We start from the raw sequence: 17,155 nt of genomic DNA, 5'->3' as shown, positions 1-17,155 counted from the left end.
GCTTAAGGTCGGCAGGTGGACACAGGATTCACTGGGTTTTTCGATGACTTCCTTAGAGCATTTGACAGCTGCGTAACCCCCAAACAATCATCAACACAATCAGTTCAACCTGCGCCACAAAAGGCCTCGAAAGACTACCAGATAAGCAACACTCCGCCTGGCACATTTGTATTCTTCTCAAAGTGGGGGCAGGGTGTGATGTAATCGAAAAGAGTTGGGGTATTGAGGGTCAGCAAATTCAATAGGCTTGAAAAAAGTATTCTGTGTCCTGGGTAGCAATGTAGAGGAGGCAAAAAGCCCAATGAAGCGTAACTGCTCTCGGGTCTATATAATGATTTCAAGTGTATGACCTCATAAGGTGAAGAGGAAGACGCCATTAAATGATCAGCTCTTACAATAGGGGGGGAAATAGGACTACAGATTTTTAAATGGTTTACGCCGTTGAGAGTTGGACGGGCGTCATGACGAAGATTTGTATCATACATATTATAGCAAAAGGGGAATAAAGGGGCACAGTAGTTTCATTAGAAGAAGAGAACATGTTGTGGTCGGATAGTGTCCAGTTCTTAGCACTTTGCGTGGGTTTGTCACTGCTTTTACTTTGTCATCTTGTTTTTTTGTTTGTAGATGTTTTGAACAATTTTTGTCTTTGCAATTCATTACATTTCCATTGATTCATTTGTTTCATTGAATTGCTTGTTGAGAGGTCTAAAGCCAATTTCTTAGTAAAAGTATTAGAGCATAGAACAGACTTTGGAGGTACTATTTTAAAAGTCTGTTATGTTGTAGAATGTTTTTAAAATTAAAAATAATCTAACAAAAAAATCTATCAATCTATCAATACAAAAGTATTACAAAGTTGTTTTTCTTGTTTGTGCCATTGACTTACTGGACGGGATATCAAGTAAAATAGAGGCAATGAGGAAATGGGAAACTGGGACATTAGAAAAACAGTATCAAAATTAAAACATGTTTTAATATTGAATCTTTTTACATTTTTGAATGATCATTCCTAAAGAAGGAACAAAAGCTAGTATACTGAAAAACGATGTAAAAGACTAGTGCTGAACGGAGCACTTTTTGACACATCTGACCATCATGATCTGCTTTAGTGTCCTCTCCATACTCATCTACACACACTCGTTGCATATACATTTTTCTGAAATTTCCACTTCTAAAATATCAACTTGCCCTGTTTTAAACTGGCTGCCGAAGTTTCTAATGTTGCAAGCTGCCAATCCTAATGCAAATAAGATTAATGAGCAACAGTAATTATTATGCATCATAGTTATGTTTACACAACAGCATCCCTAGTGATAACCCGGCGGATGAAGTTGGTTTGGCCCCATTTCTAACACCTATAAATACACCATACCCAACACTTTCAGTGTTTTAAGTCAGTCAAAGGCTAAAACACCACTGTTATAAAGACAGGAGCACATATAATTTTAGTTTTCAATCTGCTTTATAGAAAGAGTTCTCTCCGGAAAGCTGGGATAAATACAAGTTGACTGGCAGCTCAACTACTATCTGCATTCAGAGGCTGACATCCCATATAACAAATGCTGCACATTTCTTCTCCAAAATGATTTCACAATTTCTACCTTCAGTGGTTGAAGAGAAGCGCCAAATCTTTTATGTAGTATCACTGCTCCATAATATGTACACAGTTATTTGGTGTTTTTTTTAGATGCATCTAATCCTATTAGCCGGAGATATAGTTTGCTCCAGCTTTTTGCTAAACAGAACTAATATACACACAATTCAGCAGACCATAACTGCTAAATATGTGGGCACTAAACCATCTGCTGCAATTATTTGTCCAGTTTATATTGAGGACAATCTATCACAGGGGGAAAATAACATTGTATTGTGTTGTAAAGTTGTATTCAAACTCTAAAAGCTCATGATATGGTGATGTGTGTTATTGTTAGCAACTAAATCAGTGGAACTATATCATTCTTCCCCAAAGCAATCCAATATTACAAAAAGAAGTGTACAATAAGTGTTTGCCTTCATCATAGAACATGTGTTAGAGTGATTTGCTTATGAACATAACTTAAAATATAGCCGCAAGCGGCAATGATCGGCCCTCGCCACGCCGCCGCCACGCCGCAAGAGGAGGGGGCGCTAACGTGCCCCAATTGTCCTTTTATTACGCCTACTGCTGAATCTGTGACGCTGTCACATCTTCTCCCCTTTGTTTTACCATCAAAAAGCAATTTTATTTTGAATTCTTGGCAAAATGTGCGGCTTTGCCGCACAGACACCGTGACTCTTAGAATAAAAATGTGGATAACTTTTGATGGTCCTGAAGATGAGTCTCACCAAATTTCAGGTTAATAGGGCTGACGCCCTAAGAGGAGTTTGTGAAAGTCTAAAGTGTAAACATGTTCTGGCGATTTCCCCATTGGAATAACATGGAAGGTTTCGGTCATCGTTACGGCAAAGCCATAACAATTATGACATGGGTCTCATTGACTTTTTTGATGGGGATGCCAAAATTGAGTTGTGTGTCAAATTTCATATAATTTCGCAAAACTAAATATTTAACCGCAATATAACATCTGTAGGGGGCGCTGTGGCTCCAAATTAATTTATTTCACTTCAAGTAGGTTTAGGGCAAAGAGTTTAACAACTGATTCTAATTTGACGCAATTCGGACTTTATCTGCGCAAACGGCAGAAATGTTAAATTTGGGAGATTTCTGAAATTCTAACTACAGTTTGCGGCTTCGCCGCACAGAGACCGTGAGAGGTATCAATGTAATTTGGATAACTTTTGATGTCCCACTCCTCAGTAGCATTTTCACCAAATTTCAGCTTTTTAGGGCCAACGCCCTGGGAGGAGTTCGTAAAAGTACGACGTTTGGAAAAACTCCGAAGTCATGTTTAGCCATTTTTGAAGCAATATGGCCGACATTTGGTTGGACGGACGGCGTTGCCGTAATAATATTTTTTACTTCTCTTGTCACCATCTACCTCTGCGCCAAATTTCATGATTCTACGATCTGATTTTTTTTGGGTCATTTCCGATCCCGCAATGCATTTTTGGTACATTTGGGGGCGCTGACGCGCCAATTTTTTTATTTTAGAAAAGGGAAATAGCCAGAATGTAGAGAGGCACGATTTTTAGAGGTGTGCACATTTTTGTGACTTTTCGTCAATGTTCACTGGGTGAAAAATAGGGGGGTTGGTCCCGAGAAGAAAGAAAGAAAGAATAATTAAAGCCGCAAGCGGCATCCAACGGCCCTCGCGGGCCGCCGGCCTTCCGACTCTGCGCTTTTGACTTGATAAAGATGGCGCCCTTATTGTGTGTTGAATAAAAAAAGAACTTGACAGACGGCGACACAATTGACATGGCCAATCCAGTGCAAATCAACACAAGTGTCAGTCAAATTTGCTGCGCCGCCGCACAGAGACCGTAGCACTTGGAATAAAAATATGGATAACTTTTGATGCCCCGCTTGTGTAGATGATTTTTCCCAAAGTAAAGCTTGATCGAGCTATTGCCCACGGAGGAGTTTGTTAAAGTGTGAAGCGTAAATGTGAACATTTCAGAGATTTCGCTGTTTTCCCATTTCTGACATATATTTGCGGGTCCGCCACACAGAGACCGTAGCACTTAGAATCAAAATATGGATAAGTTTTGATGCCCCGCTTGTGTAGATGATATTCTCCAAATATGAACTTGATCGGACAATCGCCCTAGGAGGAGTTCGTTAAAGTGTGAAGCGTAAAAATGTGGTGATTTGAGCAATTCTATGATTTTCCCATAAGGATAACATGGGATGTTTCTGTCATCGCTACGGTTACGCCGTACAAAATATGACTTTGGCTCTCATACTTTTGTGATCAGGATGGCAAATTAGAATTTTGTTCAAAATATCATGTCATTTGGAAAAACTCTATTGTTTATAGGCCACTCTGAAGGCCAAATAGTCAGAATTCTGGGAAACGTTTGCGGCTCCGTCGCACAGAGACCGTAAAAGCTATCCTTAAAATTTGGATAACTTTAGATGCCCCACTTGTCTAGAGGACGTACACCGATTTTGAGGTCAGTGGGCAAAACGCACTAGGAGGAGTTCGTTAAAGTGTGAAACAGAAAAATGTGGATATTCGAGAGATTTAGCGGTTTTCCCATAGGGATAACATGGGAGGTTTATGCCATCGCTATGACTACGCCGTAAAAAATTAAGTCATTTGTCTGATTGGCTTTTTTGATCGCGACGCCAAAATAGAATTTTGGGTAAAGTTTAGAAAATTTTGGTAAAACAAATTTTTGACCTTCAATGTTAATTCAAAGGTCACTCTGTAGGGGGCGCTATCGCGCCCATTTCAATTTTGTCATCATAAACTGGTCCAAACTAGAAAGTTTAACAACTGATTCAAATTTGGTCCTAATCGGACTTGTTTTGATCAAATGGGAACATTTTTTAGATCTGCAATATCCCAAAATAAGTTGTCCAACTTTGCGGCTGCGCCGCACACAGACCGTAAAAGGTATCTCAAAAATTGGATAACTTTAGATGCCCCACTTGTCCAGAGGACGTACGCCGATTTTGAAGTCAGTGGGCAAAACGCCCTAGGAGGAGTTCGTCAAAGTTTGACGTGAACAAAATGGCTAACACAGCGTGTTTTCATTTTCAAAGGAATATGGCGGCCATAGGGTAAGTCTGGGGGCGTGGCCACAATAATATTTTTTTTTTGTCCTCACAAGAGGAATGCGTGTTCCGAATTTCGTAGCTTTACGCCAAAGTTGACCTCAGGGCGTCTCCCATAGGCGCAATGTATTTTGACTTTTGTCGGTGGCGCTGTCGCGCCATTTTTTAACAAAAAAAAAAATGGCCCAGAAAAAATCAAATTTTTCGCCGATTCTGAATTTTGGGCCAAGTTTGGTGAGTTTTTGAGCATGTTCAGGGGGTCAAATTAGAGTTCAAAAAGCAGAAGAACAAGAAAAATTAAAGCCGCAAGCGGCATCCAACGGCCCTCGCGGGCCGCCGGCCTTCCGACTCTGCTCTCTGCATTTTACAGAGATGACGCTGACGCGCCCTCATTGTCAAAGAACTAAGACAGCGACACATTGTACATGTACAATGCTGTGCTTAACCAGTGCAAATGAACACAAATATCGGTCGAATATGCAGCTCCAGCGCACAGAGACCGTGAAACTTGGAATAAAAATATGGATAACTTTTGATGCTCCGCTTGTGTAGATTATTTTCCCAAAATATGAGCTTGATCGAGCTATTGCCCACAGAGGAGTTCATTAAAGTGTGAAGCATAAATGTGAACATTTCAAGGATTTGGCGTTTTTCCCATTTGTGACATATATTTGCGGCTCTACCGCACAGAGACCCTAGTACTTAAAATAAAAATATGGATAACTTTTGATGCCCCGCTTGTGTAGATGATTCTCCCCAAATATGAACTTGATCGGGTATTCGCCCTAGGAGGAGTTTGTTAAAGTGTGAAGTGTAAAAATGTGGTCATTTTAAAGATTTTGCGGTTTCCCCATAGGGATAACATGGGATGTTTCTGTCATCGCTACGGCTACGCTTTACCAAATATGACTTTGGCTCCCATACTTTTAATTTGGGGATGGCAAATGAGAATTGTGTGCAAAATGTCATGTCATTTGGAAAAACTCTTGTTTATAGGCCACTCTGAAGGCCAAATAGTCCAAATTCTGCGAAAAGTTTGCGGCTCAGCTGCACAGAGACCGTAAATGTTATCCATAAAATTAGAAAAAACTTTAGATGCCCCACTTGTCTAGAGGAGGTACACCGATTTTGAGATCGGTGGGCCAAACGCACTAGGAGGAGTTTGTTAAAGTGTGAAGCGTAAATGTGAACATTTCAAGGATTTGGCGTTTTTCCCATTTGTGACAGTATATTTGCAGCTCCACGGCACAGAGACCGTACCACTTAAAATCAAAATATGGATAACTTTTGATGCCCCGTTTGTGTAGATGATTTTCCCCAAATATGAGTTTGATCGGACAATCGCCCTAGGAGGAGTTTGTCAAAGTGTGAAGCGTAAAAATTTGGTGATTTGAGCGATTTTCCCATAAGGATAACATGGGATGTTTCTGTCATCGCTACGGTTACGCCGTACAAAATATGACTTTGGCTCTCATACTTGTATGATCAGGATGGCAAATTAGAATTTAGTGCAAAATATCATGTCATTTGGAAAAACTCTATTGTTTATAGGCCACTCTGAAGGCCAAATAGTCAGAATTCTGGGAAACGTTTGCGGCTCCGTCGCACAGAGACCAAAAAAGCTATCCTTAACATTTGGATAACTTTAGATGCACCACTTGTCTAGAGGACGTACACCGATTTTGAGGTTGGTGGGCAAAACGCACTAGGAGGGGTTCGTTAAAGTGTAAAACATAAAAATGTGGTAATTTGAGAGATTTTGTGGTTTTCCCATAGGGATAACATGGGAGGTTTCTGTCATCGCTACGACTACGCCGTAAAAATGTAGGCATTTTTGTGATTGGCTTTTGTGATCGGGACGGCAAAATAGAATTTTGGGTAAAGTTTAGACAATTTTGGTAAAACTAATTTTTGACCTTCAATGTTAATTTAAAGGTCACTCTGTAGGGGGCGCTATCGCGGCCATTTCAATTTTGTCAGCCTAAACTGGTCCAAACTAGAAAGTTTAACAACTGATTCAAATTTGGTCCTAATCGGACTCGTTTTGATCAAATGGGAGCAATTTTTAGATCTGCAATATTCCAAAATAAGTTGTCCAACTTTGCGGCTGCGCCGCACACAGACCGTAAGTCTGGGGGCGTGGCCACGTTAATATTTTTTTTTTGTCCTCACGAGAGGAATGCGTGTCCCGAATTTCGTAGCTTTACGCCAAAGTTGACCTCGGGGCGTCTCCCATAGGCGCAATGTATTTTGACTTTTGTCGGTGGCGCTGTTGCGCCATTTTTTAACGAAAAAAAAAATGGCCCAGAAAAAATCAAATTTTTTGCCGATTCTGAATTTTGGGCAAAGTTTGGTGAGTTTTTGAGCATGTTCAGGGGGTCAAATTAGAGCTCAAAAAGCAGAAGAACAAGAAAAACAATAATAATAAAAAATATAGCCGCAAGCGGCAATGATCGGCCCTCGCCACGCCGCCGCCACGCCGCAAGAGGAGGGGGCGCTAACGCGCCCCAATTGTCCTTTTATTGCGCCTACTGCTGAATCTGTGACGCTGTCACATCTTCTCCCCTTTGTTTTACCATCAAAAAGCAATTTTATTTTGAATTCTTGGCACAATGTGCGGCTTTGCCGCACAGACACCGTGACTCTTTGAATAAAAATGTGGATAACTTTTGATGGTCCTGAAGATGAGTCTCACGAAATTTCAGGTTAATAGGGCTAACGCCCTAAGAGGAGTTTGTGAAAGTCTAAAGTGTAAACATGTTCTGGCGATTTCCCCATTGGAATAACATGAAAGGTTTCGGTCATCGTTACGGCAACGCCATAACAATTATGACATGGCTCTCATTGACTTTTTTGATGGGGATGCTAAAATTGAGTTGTGTGTCAAATTTCATATAATTTCGCAAAACTAAACATTTAACCTCCATATAAAATCTGTAGGGGGCGCTGTGGCGCCAAATGAATTTATTTCACTTCAAGTGGGTTTAGGGCAAAGAGTTTAACAACTGATTCTAATTTGACGCAATTCGGACTTTATCTGCGCAAACGGCAGAAATTTTAAATATGGGAGATTTCTGAAATTCTAGCTACAGTTTGCGGCTTCGCCGCACAGAGACCGTGAGAGGTATCAATGTAATTTGGATAACTTTTGATGTCCCACTCCTCAGTAGCATTTTCACCAAATTTCAGCTTTTTAGGGCCAACGCCCTGGGAGGAGTTCGTAAAAGTACGACGTTTGGAAAAACTCCAAAATCATGTTTAGCCATTTTTGAAGCAATATGGCCGACATTTGGTTGGGCGGACGGCGTTGCCGTAATAATATTTTTTACTTTTCTTGTCACCATCTACCTCTGCGCCAAATTTCATGATTCTACGATCAGATTTTTTTTGGGTCATTTCCCATCTCTCAATGCATTTTTGGTACATTTGGGGGCGCTGACGCGCCAATTTTTTTTATTTTAGAAAAGGGAAATAGCCAGAATGTAGAGAGGCATGATTTTTAGAGGTGTGCAAATTTTTGTGACTTTTCGTCAATGTTCACTGGGTGAAAAATAGGGGGGTTGGTCCCGAGAAGAAGAAGAAGAAGAAGAAGAAGAATATTCCGATGCGAAAACAATGTTTCCCATTTTTCAAATATCATAAACTATACATTTTCGGAAAGCGCTCGCGCTTTCCTACCTCATGGTGTGGGTCCCTGGTCACTGACGGGTACTTTCGTTAATTTTGAGTGGGCTCCGCCCACTTTGTGTTTTTGGCCCTCTATACAGTAATAATGTTAAATTTTTGCATTACATGCTTATATGCACGGAACATGCAAGAGATGGGGAACGTATTCGTGAGCTACTTAGGGCAAATGAGTGCTTTATATGGGGATGACGACCGCGAATGTAAAGTGCTCGTTTAGTGCGCACTTTTGCACGGGCTTCGCCCGTTTACAACGGTAATGTTCCATTTTCCTACTATTAATTAGTATGCACGGGGCGTGCGTGAGTGAAGGAGTGCGTTAGTGAGTATTTGGAAGTGGGCGAGCGCTTCGCGCTCGATTTCGTGCGCACTACGTGCGCACTTTCGCAGCCATGCTTCGCACGGCCTTACGAGATTAATAGGCCTCTCGCCAGCTTGTGGCGCTCGGGCCTAATAATAATATTTTTAGCAAAAACAATATAGCCGTTTCCACTATAACAACAAATGATACATCGTTTGAAAGCTCTAAGCCTTCCCGATGCCGCCATGGGGTGGAATCATCATTACGAGCGCTTACGCGCTCGTCACTCCCTATTCCGTCGGGATGCCCCGCCCACTCCCCATAGACTTCCATTGATTTGAGCAGATACAAGCATGGCCCATGCCTGCGGCATGGATTCTCGGGTACGGGACGATGCCAGGAGGGTTTTTGGAGGAATGCAGCGCTTCGCGCTGCTGTTGTCAACAATGAGTGAATGGGCTACCCATACAGTAATAATGTTCAATTTTTGCATTACATGCTTATATGCTAGGAACATGCAAGAGATGGGGGACGTATTCGTGAGGTACTTAGCGCAAATGAGTGCTTTATATGGGGATGACGACCGCGAAGCAATGTAAGGTGCTCGTTTAGTGCGCACTTTTGCACGGGCTTCGCCCGTTTACAACGGTAATGTTCCATTTTCCTACTACTTATTAGTATGCACGGGGCGTGCATGAGTGAAGGAGTGCGTTAGTGAGTGTTTGGAAGTGGCCGAGCGCTTCGCGCTCGATTTCGTCCGCACTGCGTGCGCACTTTCGCAGCCGTGCTTCGCACGGCCTTACGAGATTAATAGGCCTCTCGCCAGCTTGTGGCGCTCGGGCCTAATAAGTCAATTTGGTCTTCCAAGTTATTTATCAGGAATATATTCTTTCTAAACAGACCAGTGCAGAGTGTTGGAACACTTATTAATACACATTAATAAGGCTCATTTCTGCTGTATAGGCCCGTTCTGATTCAAATCATTTATCCAGGCCTGGGACTAGCATAAAAAGTACACCTTGTTACAGGAGTCCAAAACAATTGGCATAACGTGAAAAAACAATATAATACATGTATTTAAGTTTAATTTCTGTATTTATTTTAAGTGATGTCTATTGCTTGTAAAGGTTACTCAACAACAGGTCCCTTTAGCAGTGACTTTTTACTAACAGTCCCTGAAAAAATTGTACCTTCTGAATACATTTTAAAAAGAAATGTTCAGCTAGAGCTATATTATCTAACAATTCACGCCTTTGCGCTTTATCTTTGCGCAGGTGTCATACTAATCTTCTCTGTATTATTCAAGAGATTAAACATGTATCTTTGCCCCTACAAAGCTTCAAAAAACTATAAAGTATGATAAAAAAAAAAAAATGCAACTATATAATTACATATTAGCCTAAAATAAGAGTAATAATTACAGTTTGAATAGGCTAAATTCACAGGCTGATTGTCTTTCTTTGGTTTTGTCCATGAAGCTAAAAGAAATGACATAAGAAAGAGCCTCACTGCTGTACAAATAAATGAGCCTCTCTGAATACTCTCCTCTCCCTCTGTCTCTTCTCCTCAGCTGCGCAGACAGGACAGGTCAGTCACCTGTCTGCAGTGGGACAGCGCAGAATTGGCGCATCACTACGGTGAACGAGGCCTTTTTAGGAGAAGGCGCACTCGTGTTACTTCTCGGTCACTGTAGATCACTTTTACCACCGCATATACACGACCGTCACACACAGACTGCTTTCTGCACTATGCCGAGTTGTACCGTTGCACTTATATTTCACATTTAACACGAAAAGCCCATGGGATCAAAGCAAAGATTGTTCGGAGATGTTTTATATGAGTCAGTAGCGGAACTAGTTTAAAGTGTGAAGGGAACCAGAACAGAATTGCGCGGAATAACAGAGGTGGGACAGAGGTGGGATAGAGGTGGGATAGAGGTGGGACAGAGGTGGGACAGAGGTGGGACAGAGGTGGGACAGAGGTGGGACAGAGGTGGGATAGAGGTGGGACAGAGGTGGGACAGAGGTGGGACAGAGGTGGGACAGAGGTGGGATAGAGGTGGGACAGAGGTGGGACAGAGGTGGGACAGAGGTGGGACAGAGGTGGGATAGAGGTGGGATAGAGGTGGGACAGAGGTGGGACAGAGGTGGGATAGAGGTGGGACAGAGGTGGGATAGAGGTGGGACAGAGGTGGGATAGAGGTGGGATAGAGGTGGGACAGAGGTGGGACAGAGGTGGGATAGAGGTGGGACAGAGGTGGGACAGAGGTGGGACAGAGGTGGGACAGAGGTGGGACAGAGGTGGGATAGAGGTGGGACAGAGGTGGGACAGAGGTGGGATAGAGGTGGGACAGAGGTGGGATAGAGGTGGGACAGAGGTGGGACAGAGGTGGGATAGAGGTGGGACAGAGGTGGGACAGAGGCACGAGGAGAGACAGAGCGTATATTGTGCAAGAGGCCAAAGATGTGACTAGTCCTAAACCCGCTACAGACGTGTGTGAGGGACATAGAGGCAGGCTGACCCACTCCTCTGCTGCTCTAGCATTTCAAAATCACTAAAGTTCTGATAAGATGTGAGGAAATGTAATTATTCAGCATATTTTTCCTTTTCTGAGTTTCATTATAAAGTACTTTTAAAAAGAGGAGGTATTCAATACAAAGGGCTGAGGTATCAGGAGCAGATGCAATAATCAGAGCTTGCATGTTTATGTCAATGAAGTATTAGTAATTAGCATTGTAAAGAAGTCAAATCCAGCAGCACCATTAAGCCTTTTCGTTTATTCTCAGAAAACAGCATTATTCTCAAAAAACAGCATTATTCTCAAAAAAACAGCATTATTCTCAAAAAAACAGCATTATTCTCAAAAAACAGCATTAGTCTCAAAAAACAGCATTAGTCTCAAAAAACAGCATTAGTCTCAAAAAACAGCATTAGTCTCAAAAAACAGCAGCCTTTTATACATTGATATTGACTAAGTTCACACTGCAGGTTTTGATCAACTCCAAAAAACAAAACAGGGGTTGTGCTGTTGTCACATTAGGACTATGACTATTAGTGAGAGAGAATCATTTATTATTATATACTTGAATAAATATGTGCTCTTTATCGTTCACCTTATATATATACTCAAAAATAATCTGATTCGACCTGCAGTGTGGACTTAACCAGAGCTTCCTCTGTGCACACTTACAGATTGCGTTTTTACTCCAAATGGACAACTGAGTCATAGAAAGAGTAAAATCAGGCTGTTTTTGAGCACAGATTGAAAGAGTGAACACACTTGGGGGTCTGTTAGCAGCAAACACTTCAAACTACAGTGTAATTCTGGCAGTGGGTCATGGTGCTGGGTTATGATGGGCTTATAAAGAATTAATTGCCACATGAAGTCTCAAGCATTAGAACAAATCCTTTACAATCCAGCATGCACACAACACGCAAATCATCCTATGTACAACAAGTATCATGTATGTAAAATAAATAAAGATGTATTGTGAATCTCCAAACCAGAGCTGATTTAATAAACAAAACTTAACGCATTTTTATTGCACTTCTCCACAATAGGCACTTACGGCACTTAACATTAAAGAGGACATATTCATATTATTTTCTGGTATTCCGTTTTATTCATCTACGACACACATATATAATTATAAAAAAAAATGAATTAAACATGTAAATTATTCCAGCCTGCCTCTTCATCAGCAGGAGCATGCTGACAGAGAATGTATATGCTATTGAACCCTACATGTTTTAGAGCAGTGGAGGTGTACAAAGAGTATGAGTAAATGACAGATGCAGGACAATAATGATTAGTATTAATAATTCAAGTTAAGAATACAATTTTGAGCTAATAATATTGAGAAACAATTAAAAACCTGGTTAAAAACTATCCAAAGCTAATACTGCATAAGTCTCTTTTAAGGAAACATTGGCACAAAAGACAAGGTGGGATTTAAGGTTGTCAAAAGTATACTAATCAGATACTAATTGATATCAAAACTAGTATCAAACCTATACTCATTTGACTATGTATTTATACTGGGGAGAAAAATCTAATCACAATCACAATACAATGTAATCAAAGAAAGTAAAATATCACATGGTAACATAAGGAAAGTGTTGAAAATGATAGTTTTGTCAAAAATAAAAGCATATGTTTTTGTTTCATTATTATCACAGTGGGGTTGAGTATCAGGCCTAGTCCTTTTCAGTATAAGATAAGATAAGATAAGATAAGATATTCCTTTATTGTCCCACATGGGGAAATTTCATTGGTGCAACGCAGGTAGATACAGAGGCAGATACAGAAGAACAGATCACTTATAGGAAGTCTGAAAAACACTTTCAGTAGAAGATCTGAAAGTGTTTTTCATTATGACAACACTGGAATTACAGGACACAACTTAACCACCACACCACAACCAATAGAGCAACTAAAAGCTTTTATACAAATCAAAAAGTATTGAAAAATCTCAGATGTCAGATGGAGAGCAGGTGAGGTCTTTCACTATAGCACTTGCGGCTATATCAACTGTAAAATAAAGTATGTACAGATTATTTAAGTGCACTAGTCCTCATTGATCATTCACACTTAGGGTTACAGCTATATATGTAGTCCTGCACGCCTCCTGGCTTCACGGTCTCCAACATACCACCCTTATATTTCAGGGCGGGGTGCAATTAGTAACATAGCTCAGGTGATGGATCAATCGCACAGGAGGTATAGGCAGCACTGCATCGGTGTGATTCACAGTTTGTTCCTTCTCCCTTTGCGCACTGAGCCTGTATCCTATGCCGTCTATCTTCTTTATACGGTAGCATTCAAGGCTGGAAATATGCATCTGTCAAACATCCCCCATTACTCCGGCTGCCTGTCACACCTGGGACAGAGGAGGGAGAGAGAAGACGAAGTGTAGCTGTCGACGGTGAAGCCTCGGTGGGCTCCGAACGGCAGCGGCTCCCCCAATATCTCACCACTCTAATTTCCTCAAAATGTGGAGATTTCTTTTTTTTTCATACTGGGTCTCTACGGTGGGTTTGCTGCCCTAATGACAGAGGCGGTGTCACGGAGGAGGTTGAAGCGGATATTTTTTACTCCACATAACATTATTGTAGTTTGAGCATTGGCTAATGTGGGCTTGATCCAGAAGTGATTGAGAGTGCGGCTAAGAGAAGCACTTTGACATTCTTCTTTGTCAATTTAAAGGGCAGCCAAAAATGAGAAATTAGATCATGATTAAGTCCAGGTGATTCTCTATAAATAGATCACCTGTCCGTCACATACTCAGGGGCGTCGCTAGCAATAAGAAAGGAAGGCAATTGCTTGAGGCCGCCTTACCACTAGGGGGCCCCCAGAGCGCAAACAGCTCTTCCTTTCTGTCAGGCTTGCCGTTTTCTATGGTTTGGCTTGCTGTTCTCCGTGATTATAGCATGCAGCAAGAATTTATAGTGAATCTTTTTGTTTAAAATATATTCGCTATTAGTAAGCAATGTATTTCCTTGTGTTTTGTTAATGCGCAGTGCCCCCTCACAAATTTACTTACCCTTACATTTGATCTCATTTGGGATCCTCTCTGCGTGGACCTGTCCTAAATCTAGAATCCTTCAGCCAAAGTTCTGTGTTCCACCAACAATTCTGCAAGGTCTATTTCTTTGAGAGCTGGGCTTGTACAGACAGCCACAGATAAGATAACAAGCTACATGTCACTTTCTATTTTTTTCAAAAATACACCCAATAATCACATAGTTACAAGCTACTGTACGCCAAACAAAAAGTGTCAAGTAACGCGGGTTGAGCTTGATCTGTGGCAAAAAGGGCCAAGTTTTAATTTCAAGACAAGCAAAAAGGAACAACCCAGAACTAAACCAGGTCCTCGGGCAAGACTACCAATTTATTTAATCAGGACGTGCGCAGGACTGACATGAATACTGAAACATTAAGCCACAGGAGTATAAATGGTTCAGTAGGAAAGGTTAAATCTCAATAAAGACTATTTTGTGTTTTTGCTTTGCAAGTAGTTAACATAATTAACTTTAGTTTACACATTGAATGAGTTAGAGCTAGATCAATTACTCTCTCTGAAGTTATTCTCTCTGATTTTCTTATATTCGTTTTGTTCTTATAACTCACTAATTTAAAATATGAATTAAGATTGAGTTTTCAAATTCAAATATACATGATAATTACACTCAAATGCCCCACACATGCACATCTATCAAATAAGAGCTTATAAATAATAACAATAATGATTTAGTTGGAATTAATGTAATTGGGGCCCATTTATGCATTTATTTTAACTGGTGGCCCTTGACCAACTCTGTGCTCCTCGGCCCTAAAAAGATTGATGACAACTGAGCTAGAGGATACTCCCTCCATCTGTTTGGGTTGATGGAGTTGAAAACCATTTTTCTCAATAGTATAAGTACTCCGTCAAATGGTGCCGACTAAAACTACAGCCAAAAACCTTATTTACATGGGCTGTGGTCAGCGTGCTTTAATCTCACAACTTGTTAGAACTAGATTTAAGACTTCCTGCTGTTAATGCCTCCACAGGAGCTCATGTAAATGTTCCCTCACCCCCATCAGTCCGTTCACTTCATGAAGCCATCTCTGATTCCTCAATGCACGCCGTCCAAGAAAACCCAGCAAAAAAAATTAAAAAAAACTGTCATGAATGAAATATAAGCACACCGTTGTATTACTTATGAGACCTAACGCAACTTTGCTCAGAGCTATTTTCAGGTTTCATCTAAATTCATCAGCGTGATGAATATTCGTACGGCACAAAGACAAGCGTAGGGCGTCAGTCCGCGATAAAATACTGGCTTAAGATGAACTTGAAGAGATTAGCTATCAGCACGAGCCACCTTTCATTCACCAATAATGTCTGTATCAATCACCGGTGGAGACAGCTGCTTTTCTGGAGATTCAAACCAGCAAAGCCAGCCCACCTCTAGACGAGATCCAAGTGACCGTGATGCTCTGCACTGTTGAATTTCAGATGTGCTTTATACCATTGCATTGTTTATTTCAACTTCAAAGACAGGTGCGCACTCCTTTTGAGTTCCAAGAAAAAGACGCAAGCGAGACGCAATAGAGCAGCACAGTATATGAAAATGTGTACATACTGCAATACAAGTATTTCATTTTCAGTCAGCAATGTAGTCTAGGTTTAGTCAGATCTCATCTCTAAGTCTTTATTTCACTTATTTCGAACATGGTGCAGTTTTACTCGTCACGTTTATGCCCGAACTGTAAAAGATGCAACTGTTTTTAACAAGCACAATAAATAGCATTGACTTCTATAACCTCTGAAGTAACCTAACCTTTCCCTGTGGCACACATCAGTGGGCTGAACACTAATTATTTCTCCTGTATGCATGTGCTCTGATTTACCATTTCTGTCAATTAGCCAGGAAAATCCATTTGGCAATCATTATAAATCTAGAAGGCAGGAAGACTGTGGAAGTACAAGAAAGTGTCCTTTATCCTCAAAAGTGCTCAAAGCCCAGTAGAAATATGAATGCAACAGAATATGAAGTCCTTAAATACATTTCTCCCTTTCAACAATTTTAGCAGCACCGAGCGGCTCGACTCTGGGAGGATGCCAAGCTTTTAGATCAATAGAGTCCACTCATCACAGGCTGATCTCCTGCCGCACACCTGAGCTCAAGCACTGGCAACTCTTAACTCACTTACTCACACACCACCTGCTTTGATCACCGCGAGCCCATTCACTAAATCTGGATTTAGCCGCGCAGAGGATTTTCCCATGCTATGCTCTCAATATCTAATTACAACCGCATCTGCCCCAGTTCTGAATCGACCAGAAGCAAGTTAGTGAGGCACCTTTACACGCAGCTCACTACGAGAACTTCCTGCTGTTTAAAGTGTAAAGTCTGAAACAAAATAGCGAATTGTCGATAAATCAAGGAAAGCGGCAAAGCGAGCAAGTGGTTGACCCAGTGATGCCACAGTGAATGCAATGAAGAAAAAAGGTCCTGCCTACCTGAAGACGGCTTCTGCTGCTGCTTCCTCCTCCGCTACTGATGCTGCTCGCAATCTGATCCAATCTCCGGCAGCGGGACAGCGTCAGGAGAGACGAGGCGGACGAGGGGAGCGAGGGGGGGAGAGCGGAGACCGGAGAGGGAGGCGAGAAAGTGTGGACACAATGCGCTCGGACAAAGCACTGAGCGTCGGTCTGACAGCGGAGCTCGCGTATGCTCCGGCTTGGCTCTGGGGAGGCGCCGCTTCTCACTCAAAATGACATCCGCGTCTCTCTTCAGAACCATTGGCTTAGAGGGATGCTTTCCTAATAAGCCATTCCCGCTGAGTCTGAGTGAGCACGCCCCCCGCTCAGAGTGGGCGCGCGCACACACACACACACACACACACACACAGCAGCACACATACGCACACAGCAGCACACATACGCACACACAGCACACAGCAGCACACACACACACACACAGCAGCACACACACACACACACACACAGCAGCACACA

The 17,155-nt window shown here is 41.7% G+C and overlaps 1 protein-coding gene and 1 non-coding gene across 2 annotated transcripts in view; both read right to left on the bottom strand.

Annotated features, from left to right (window-relative positions):
- The window catches only part of thsd7ba (thrombospondin, type I, domain containing 7Ba), a 274,964-nt gene extending 258,151 nt beyond the window's left edge, over positions 1-16,813 (bottom strand). The window contains exon 1 of the mRNA XM_072443961.1: positions 16,658-16,813. The gene's annotated coding sequence lies outside the window, so the exon portion shown is untranslated. The remainder of the gene's footprint in view (positions 1-16,657) is intronic.
- On the bottom strand, positions 9,878-9,985 carry LOC140360086 (U6 spliceosomal RNA). The gene has a single exon (XR_011926900.1). It is a non-coding gene; the product is annotated as a U6 spliceosomal RNA (small nuclear RNA).
- Positions 16,814-17,155: the final 342 nt, after the last annotated feature.

Source organism: Eucyclogobius newberryi, unplaced genomic scaffold (assembly GCF_026437365.1).
Source record: "Eucyclogobius newberryi isolate DKJ021-1_F unplaced genomic scaffold, fEucNew1.0.hap1 SCAF_14, whole genome shotgun sequence".
In the NCBI taxonomy this organism is placed as follows: Eukaryota; Metazoa; Chordata; class Actinopteri; order Gobiiformes; family Gobiidae; genus Eucyclogobius; species Eucyclogobius newberryi.
The sequence above is the reverse complement of the archived record's forward strand: the minus strand, read 5'-3'. Positions and strand labels throughout refer to the sequence as shown.